The sequence below is a fragment of the Salvelinus sp. IW2-2015 genome, linkage group LG13 (assembly GCF_002910315.2).
Source record: "Salvelinus sp. IW2-2015 linkage group LG13, ASM291031v2, whole genome shotgun sequence".
NCBI lineage: Eukaryota > Metazoa > Chordata > Actinopteri > Salmoniformes > Salmonidae > Salvelinus > Salvelinus sp. IW2-2015.
Genome location: NC_036853.1, coordinates 25,757,478 through 25,766,067, shown reverse-complemented (window position 1 = coordinate 25,766,067; position 8,590 = coordinate 25,757,478). Strand labels below are relative to the sequence as shown.

The 8,590-nt window shown below is 38.9% G+C and overlaps 1 protein-coding gene across 2 annotated transcripts in view; it reads left to right on the top strand.

The window, feature by feature from the left end:
- Window positions 1–3,060: 3,060 nt before the first annotated feature.
- The window catches only part of LOC111972358 (zinc finger protein 644), a 46,529-nt gene continuing 40,999 nt past the window's right edge, over window positions 3,061–8,590 (top strand). Inside the window, exons 1-2 of one of the 2 annotated variants that reach the window (XM_023999381.2) lie at window positions 3,061–3,261; window positions 7,440–7,489. The gene's annotated coding sequence lies outside the window, so the exon portion shown is untranslated. Of the gene's footprint in view, window positions 3,262–4,106; window positions 4,386–7,439; window positions 7,490–8,590 lie in introns of those variants that run through there. The other variant, XM_023999382.2, reaches the window with a different exon arrangement.

Sequence of the window (8,590 nt, the reverse complement as noted above, 5' to 3'; positions counted from 1 at the left end):
CYGGCTGGGTCAACGTACACCAGCGTGTGTTCTGTTCAATATTTACCCAGCACTGGATTACCAAAAAACCCAAATTGGGTTGTTTTAAACCAATACATTTTAGAGTGCATGCTTTACATTATGTAGTAAAACAGTATATTATGACTCTCATTTGTAGCTTGCCACACTTAACTTGAACAATAGAACAGTAACAGTCTACACATCCACTCTGCAACTCTGCCRCCAATATCATTTGGGGGCAGAGTATTATAATAATATTGCTGTTAAAGAATGTGCATCATTAGTTCAGAGTAATTAGCCTGTTGAAAACACACTCCCTTTCAGACACAAGAGGTTTGGAAAATATTTAAAAATGTAATTGTAGAAACATTCAATATGCTGTTTACTTAAACATAGCAACAGCAACGATAACGSGATGGATGGTTGGGGCCATCTGTTTGGGCAAATAATGTAATCACATCAATAATGTATAATCCGTGTGTTATCATCATTATAAAATTTAAATTAGGGTTAAAGCTGACTGGTTTACTTGTGTGAGAGCAGCGAGGCATTAAAAATACAATAGTAGCATATTTTCATCAGTAAAATATTTAATATGGAACATTCTAAAATTCACTTAGTTTCTAGAATGACCAGCTCATTAGGCAAATTTACTGTAATTCCTATTCTGTCCAACAGCCGACCTTGACAGCATAGTCACAATCAGGGGATATAACGATATACTGTACTGTTGGCTACATATCATCTGCCTTAGACCTGTAGAAGAAGATGTTATACACTATAATGCTTTGCTGGCTGGCAGCTATCCTTCCTGTCTCTTCGCCTTTCCTCTTGAACTTGATAGATTGGTCAAGATAGACTACAGTAGGCCTACCTGTGCTTTGTCGAGAAATAGCCTGCTAAATTGCAGACCCTGCTGAATATTTTATGCAACTGTAATGAAGTTGTGGCAACTCACAAATACACTACTTTGAAAATGTACAGTAGCCTTGTTACCAATGACTGTATAAAGTACATGTTACTATGTGTTTTCCTGATTTATTTAGTCACAAACAGAGTCTGGACATATGATACATGATATGTGAGTGGTATTATTAGACATTTGTGGAGTTCTAACAGCAATCCCCCACAGGGTTATCAGTTCTTAGGAGTGATGAGTTCAACAATGATAAAGTGAGTGAGAGACCAGTTATTTATCAAGTGTGTCTTTGAATAAGGATGGAATAGACTTGTACAGGTATCCATTCCTGACATACAGTAATATAATGTAATTGATTTCAGCACAGTTCAGCCACATGTAAAGTAATGCACAAAGAAACTGTAGGGTATAATAAACTACAAAGAAAAAATATTTCAATTTGTGGTTAAGGAGTAGGGTTACTACTTTTTTTGTATTAGCATTAGCTCATTATACTGTACATGATTAGTGATGGGTTGTGTTTGGTGAACGTTGGGAACCAAATCGCATCGATGAAAGAGCCGTTCATTTGGCTCCCGGATATGCATACTGCTACTGCTGCTTTTTTATAAATAAGTTACAAAATCATTATCTGAAGATGGTGAATCCTCAGTGCAGAAAAATATTAATAGTAGGGAGAGCATGTCATTCTGGTCCACGCTCATTTTAGCAGTACGATCTAATAATTTGGCCAAGTAAACATTTATTTGAACATGCATATCACATTCTGACATAATGGTAGCTTACTTTTTTGGCATTACATTGGACATTTGCAATTGTAGGTCGATTTGGGGCCAAATGATCAATGGCGGGAAAAGTACTCAATTGTCATACATGTACTTGAGTAAAAGTAAAGATACCTTAATAGAAAATCACTCAAGTAAAAGTGAGTCACCCAGTAAAATACTACTTGAGTAAAAGTAAAGATACCTTAATAGAAAATCACTCAAGTAAAAGTGAAAGCCACCCCATAAAATACTACTTGAGTAAAAGTCTAAAAGTATTTGGTTTTAAATATACTCAAGTATCAAAAGTAAATATAATTGCTAAAATATACTTAAGTATATTAAGCAAACCATTTTCTTGTTTTTATTTATGTACTGATAGCCAGGGGCACACTTCAACACTAGACATATTTTACAATCGAAGCATGTGTGTTTAGTGAGTCCTCCTGATCAGAGGCAGTAGGGATGACCTGTGATGTTTTCTTGATAAGTGTGCGAATTTGACAATTGTCCTGTCCTGCTAAGCATTCAAAATGTAACAAATACTTTTGGGTGTCAGGGATGTATTGAGTAAAATGTATTGAGTAAAAAGTATATTATTTTCTTTAGGAATGTAGTGAAGTAAAAGTAAAAGTTGTCAAAAATATAAATAGTTAAGTAAAGTACATATATCCCCCAAAAATACTTAAGTATTACTGTAAAGTGATTACAGTACTTTACACTCCTGCAAATGATGCGGTTATTTTACGTGAACGGAGCCAAATGATGTGGTTCACCGAAAAGACTGGAAATCTCCATCAGTGTGCATGATCCCAATTCTAACCACAAGACAGCTGCAATAAAAACCTCTTGTGGGTAGTGCTCAAACGATTACGTAATGTCTTTATGTACCTTCGCTATTATGTCCTTTCCCCCCACTCCCACCTGTCCAATAGCCTTGTACGAACCACCGCGAGATCAAGATAGTTCGTGCCCACAATAGAACGTAGGCTTACATTCTGTCCAAATAGAATGTAAACTCGCGAGATCAGGATGGTTTGTAAGAGGCTACCTGTCCAATGCAATGTTGAGTGAAATCTATGTACAGTAATATGTAACATTTGATAGTGTCAGGCTACAATGTAATGTTCTACTGTGTTATGATAATATTTGACGGTGTGTGTTGGTTAACTGTGTCACTCTACTACACCCCACAGTTTGACCATCTTCCAAACTCAATTTAACCCAACGATTTTTCTACAGTGATCTGGGTCTGGGATGATCCATATTTTGAATAGGGGAAGGTTCGTTTTGTTGAGATCATTGCCATAATTAAATTGAGCAGGAGTGGAATAAAATACAGATTCTATGACATGTTCATGGCATTTTGCAGTATCAACGAGAGAGAAGTCCCATGCGCTGTGCTATTCAACTGACATAAAAAAAATATATCTCCGCTGCGAAAATACCTCTCAGATTATAGTTTAACCTGCAGAATTTTAAGCAAAATGGCGACAGTGTAGCGGATGGAGGACGAAAAACGTAATGTCAAGTGTAATGACAAACGTTCCAATTGTTATTGTTTTCTGCATTGGGAAGGTAGGTCTCATGCTTCTATACACACGTCTATAGGAAATTAATTAGTATATTGACGTATCGGGTGTTGTCATGTTGATAGGTTCGTGGTAGCTCTTGGTTTTATTGCGCAGGGAACATAGCGGGGACACACTGGCACCATACTGGCATAGAGATGATTTAACGCAAGACACTGGGCTCGACATTCTTAATGGACAGTATCTGATGTATTTGACTGCCATTCACAAATGTATGCACTCCATTGTTTAAGTCCTGACTGTATTGTAGTTTWAAAAAAAAAGTTTTTTTAATTTAACCTTTATTAACAACAAATTCTTACATTCTTATTTACAATGACGGCCTACCGGGGAACAGTGGGTTAACTGCCTTGTTCAGGGGCAGAACGACAGATTTTTACCTAGTCAATTCGGGGATTTAATCCATCAATTCTTCGGTTACTGGCCCAACGCTCTAACCACTAGGCTACCTGCCGCCCGCTACAGTAGTTGAGCACCATTCCAAAAGTTTTTAGCTTTCTTTCACTCAATACATTCGTTCTTGTTTCTGTAGCCTACTCAATGGGAATGTAGCCATTTTCACATTTCCATAAATTCATCAAATGTTTGGGAATGAAGTAAAGGCATTTTTGAAAATTCTATAGCAATATAGATTGGGAAAGCGGCCGTGCATTTGGACAATTAATAGACACTGCAGTAAATAAAACTTAATAAAAACACCTGTCTTGTCCAGTACCAGAGGCTACCCAGACCAGTGAGCCATAGCCAATCAGAGCTACAGTAGGCCTTTATGCAAATATCCCATTTGCCATACTGGCCTGCCATATTTCACTTTGAACTGGACTGTGTTTGTTTACAGACAGTTGCAACAGCGTACCTTTAGTTCATTAGAATGCATTCGCCAAAAGCCACAACATGAACCAGAATGGATTTCTGCAAATTTCTGCAATGCAGGTGCTTCTACACCTGCATTGCTTGCTGTTTGGGGTTTTAGGCTGGGTTTCTGTACAGCACTTTGAGATATCGGCTGATGTAAGAAGGGCTATATAAATACATTTGATTTGATTTGAAATATGTAGCACTGGAGTCTTCTCACATTTGGAAACGTATTGATCAAACAACCATGAAAAGGTAGGCTCGCTCTCCCTCAGTTATGCACATCAACAACAACAAGATCAACAACTAATACTAACAAGAGTGAGATGAGCTAAACTCTAACGAGGGAACATTAGATGAACCRTCTGAAACTTTTTCAGCCAGTTGGCCGTCAAAATTGCACTTATAAACAATCGGGAATAGTGTGTTTCTGCAGCTTGCCTGCCAATGCATGCTTATCCCAACCCACGTTTTGACAACTGAATGGGAATTTGCCTGCATGCCCATTTGATCGATACCAAATACATTTGATTGACAACTAAGGGTGTGCTCGTAAATTGCCTCCAGTGTGTTAGAGTGGGCTCTGTGTTCGTAAATTCAGAGCGTTGTCAGATTGTCTGCTGGTAAATTGAGAGCGTTTCGCTTTCCGAGCGCACACTGCACTATTGACACTGGATGCTCAGGCCCGAGGAGTAGGGTTGATCGGAGTGTTCCTCACAAKGGCAGTCAATCACCCAAGCTAACTGGCTAAAGGTGGTTAGCTTGCTGGCGACTTCCAGACACAAATGAGAGAACACCTCACTCTGACCATTTTACTCGCCCTAGCAGAGCTGGTTAGACCGTTTACATGTTATCTAGAGCGTTAGTGACTAACTGTGCTGCAGGGAGGAATTTAATTACTTTTTTTGCTGACGTTTACTGACACAGGTCATATTCAGCGGGTGTTGAGCGTTCATAAATTCAACCGTTATTCTGCGCTCTGGCACACTCAAGACGAGAGTGCTCTGAAATCAGAGTAGATAGCCGGAGTGAATTTACGAACGCAAGAGATATACTAACTGGATAACAGTCGTTCAAGTTCAGCATATCTAGCTAGCTAGCATAGCAATTCAAATTTCTTGCCAGCTAACCAAATTACACTTGTATCTCTAGCTGTAGCCACTGAAACTATATGAGGGAATAAGTCTCTCACTCATCCACTCCTCCAATGACATGACATCCTCTCAGCAGCTAGCTAGCTAGTTAGCTAACGTTAGGCTATTTGTTTTTAGCTTGTTAAATAAACAGATACACTAGGCTATTAGCCACATTATGACTGACTTGTGATCATTGCCCTTACTAGTTTGATTGTAGTGTAAGGACCCTGGGTTTATAAGCACGGAAATCGACTCCGCCGCACGAGCATGCTTTTCCGCAAAAGCATGCTCGTGCGGCGGAGTCGAAGTCATTGCCCATAGGTTATGGTCAAAACCTCGGGCTAGAAGGTCGAGGGTTCAAGACCTGCTCTCTGCTGTTTCATTACATTGGTGTCAGAAGTGATCGGACCTTGCATCCACGACAGTGTGTGTGCTTGGCCAGTGAGTGCGTTCCTGTAAGACGTAGAGTCGCAAGCTAGTGCGAGGACGCGCTCTTTGAAAGGAGGGAGTAGTGTAATGACCCTGGGTTTATAAGCGCGGAAATCGACTCTGCAGCACGAGGATGCTTTTGCGGCACAGTCGATAGCGCGCCGGACCTCGGGCTAGAAGGTCGAGGGTTCGAGACCTGCTCCCTGCCTGTTTCATTACAGTATTGACATTCCCAGCCTTAGTTACATTGCGTCCCGAATGGGTGGAGGCAGCAAACAATGTACCAGGCCAACTGTGATTTACAACCTGATAGCAATTTTTGTTGGACTACTTATATTAATCATGCATTGAACTGCATCCATTTATTCAGCCAACAATGTCTTACTGTACATTATGAATGTTTTTGTCAAATAGAACCTATTTTTAAAACCTCTTATGAAATTGATTTTGTAGCATAAACTGGGGATTTGATATCTTGGACTAATATTATGACTGTCTGTTTGTTTCATACCTGCAGAGTAGTGAAAACGCTGTCAGTTCCACTTTAAAGTTCTGTTCTATTCTAAAACATTATTTTGTTCTGCTGTCATGTAATAGCCTACATTCCTTGAATACTAATGATAGAATATCATAGAAATCAAGTCCTATTTGCATGTAGGCCTATACATGTCACTTTGCTCCACTGTGTCCATTACATTCCAATATCTGATATGCATCATATGAGGAGCATGTCTCTGAATGCCCTGCTGTTAACTTAACCATTGTTTATTGACACAGATTTTCTAGAAACAGATTCCTGGAGTAGCCTACTTTAAGGACACTGATATTTTTTCACTTTGAAGGGCATCTGCCACAGCAACTGCTAGGATATAATGAATTAGGCCCACATTAATAACACCTTTCAGTTGGTAGGTATGGGAGTAACTTACCCCAATTACACTATACCTGAAATACATGCAAATGCCAAAGCATTTATAATATATTAGAATAAGCGATGATTATGACATAAATCWAATTATATTTACTCTATATGAAACTTGATCTACATTCTGGCTTAAAACACACACAGCAAATTCCTTGTAAACTGATTTCACAGTTTGACTCAATAAATTAGATTGACTAGGCAAGTTAACCGCAAAATGATTATATGTTACTTGACAAGGTCAAATATTTTAACCAAGCCGCCAGAATTCCCAGAATGCACGGCATAGCAAAACAGTCATGTTTACAGAGGCAGCATCACAAATGGCATGCTATTCCCTATATAGTGCACTACTCTTAGCCAGGGCCCATAGGTTATGGTCAAAAGTAGTGCACTATATAGGGAATAGGGTGCCATTTGGAACACATTCTGTAGGCACTCATACTGCTATAAATGAAGAGGCCAGGGACTACTTTAATGGGWGTACACTGCCCTGATTTAGTAGCTGCAGAGAGAGATACGATTTGTGTAATCTTTAGGAAGGATATAGTACTAAGAACATTACATATAGAACAAAACGATTAGTGGCAAAAGGAAATAAGGGCAGAAGGATTGAATGATGTGGCACACATTGACGATATTTTCTTAGTATAAACCATTGAATCTAGGAAATGTCCTATTGAAGCTACTTAAGTAGCCAACACTGCCATTGACCATTGCCATTGAGGGAACATTTCTGTATCACTTTTATCATGCAAGTTATGATACTGTGTTATATTAGTGTATGAATACATAAAGAAAATGTTTATTTCTTTATTACAGGTGGGTTTTCAGAAGACCGTAGGGTGGAACCAATGGTTTGTAATAGACTGGTAAGTAATGACTGCTTTGGAATCATCTATTAGTAAACCATAAGCATTAGGGTATTCCACAATGCTTTTTACATTTGTATCACAAACCATTTTTGAGAAAATCTTGATGAAAGGGGCCATTTTAGACCTATACATGCCTCCTGTAAGATCTTATGATCCGTGAACCGTATATGATACAGACAACATCTTGGTGTCAATTATAAGGACACAAGGCGAGACCCAGATGCAGACACGGGAGGCAGATGGTTTGAGTCTTTGATATTTATTAATCACTCCAAAAGAGGTAGGCAAGGGAATAGTCGTGGACAGGCAAAAGCTAAAAACCAGTTCAGAGTCCAGGAGGTACAGAGGGACAGGCAGGCTCGAGGTCAGGYCAGGCAGAATGGTCAGGCAGGCTGGTACGGAGTCCAGAAAACAGGCAAGGGTCAAAACCGGGAGGACTAGCAAAAATAGAATAGAAGCAGGAGTATGGGAAAACACGCTGGTTGACTTGAAAGACATACAAGATGAACTGGCACAGAGAGACAGGAAACACAGGGATAAATACACCAGGGAAAATAAGCGAAACCTGGGCGGGGGACAATCACAAGGACAGGTGAAACAGATAAGGGTGTGACAGTCAATATACTCCTTATAGTGTGCTATAACACGTGGAATATGTCTGGATTCTGAAATACACATTTTCGCATTAATTTATTAAACATTACAAATATTAATATGAATATATCAAAACAACCTTTTTGATTTAGCTTATTTTTACAGCGTATTGTTTGGAACAATATACTATTTAAAACATAACATTTCCAGAGTGGCTCATTGTACTTACAACTAAATGACCATTGTATACATAGAATGTACATTAATAGGTCATTTAACCAATCACAGCCGTCCTTTAGGATTGCACGTTCAGAAACTCACCAGTAGAGCGAGTTCCCTTTGAAACCATTTACCATTCACTGTGGTTGGTGGTGCTCATAAAATGTATCGTCAGAACTTCAGATTAGAAGAGAGCCACTCTGGAAATTGTATGTACTTGTAGACTATTTAAAAAAATATATATATAATATTTCAACCTTTATTTAACCCGGTAGGGCTAGTTGA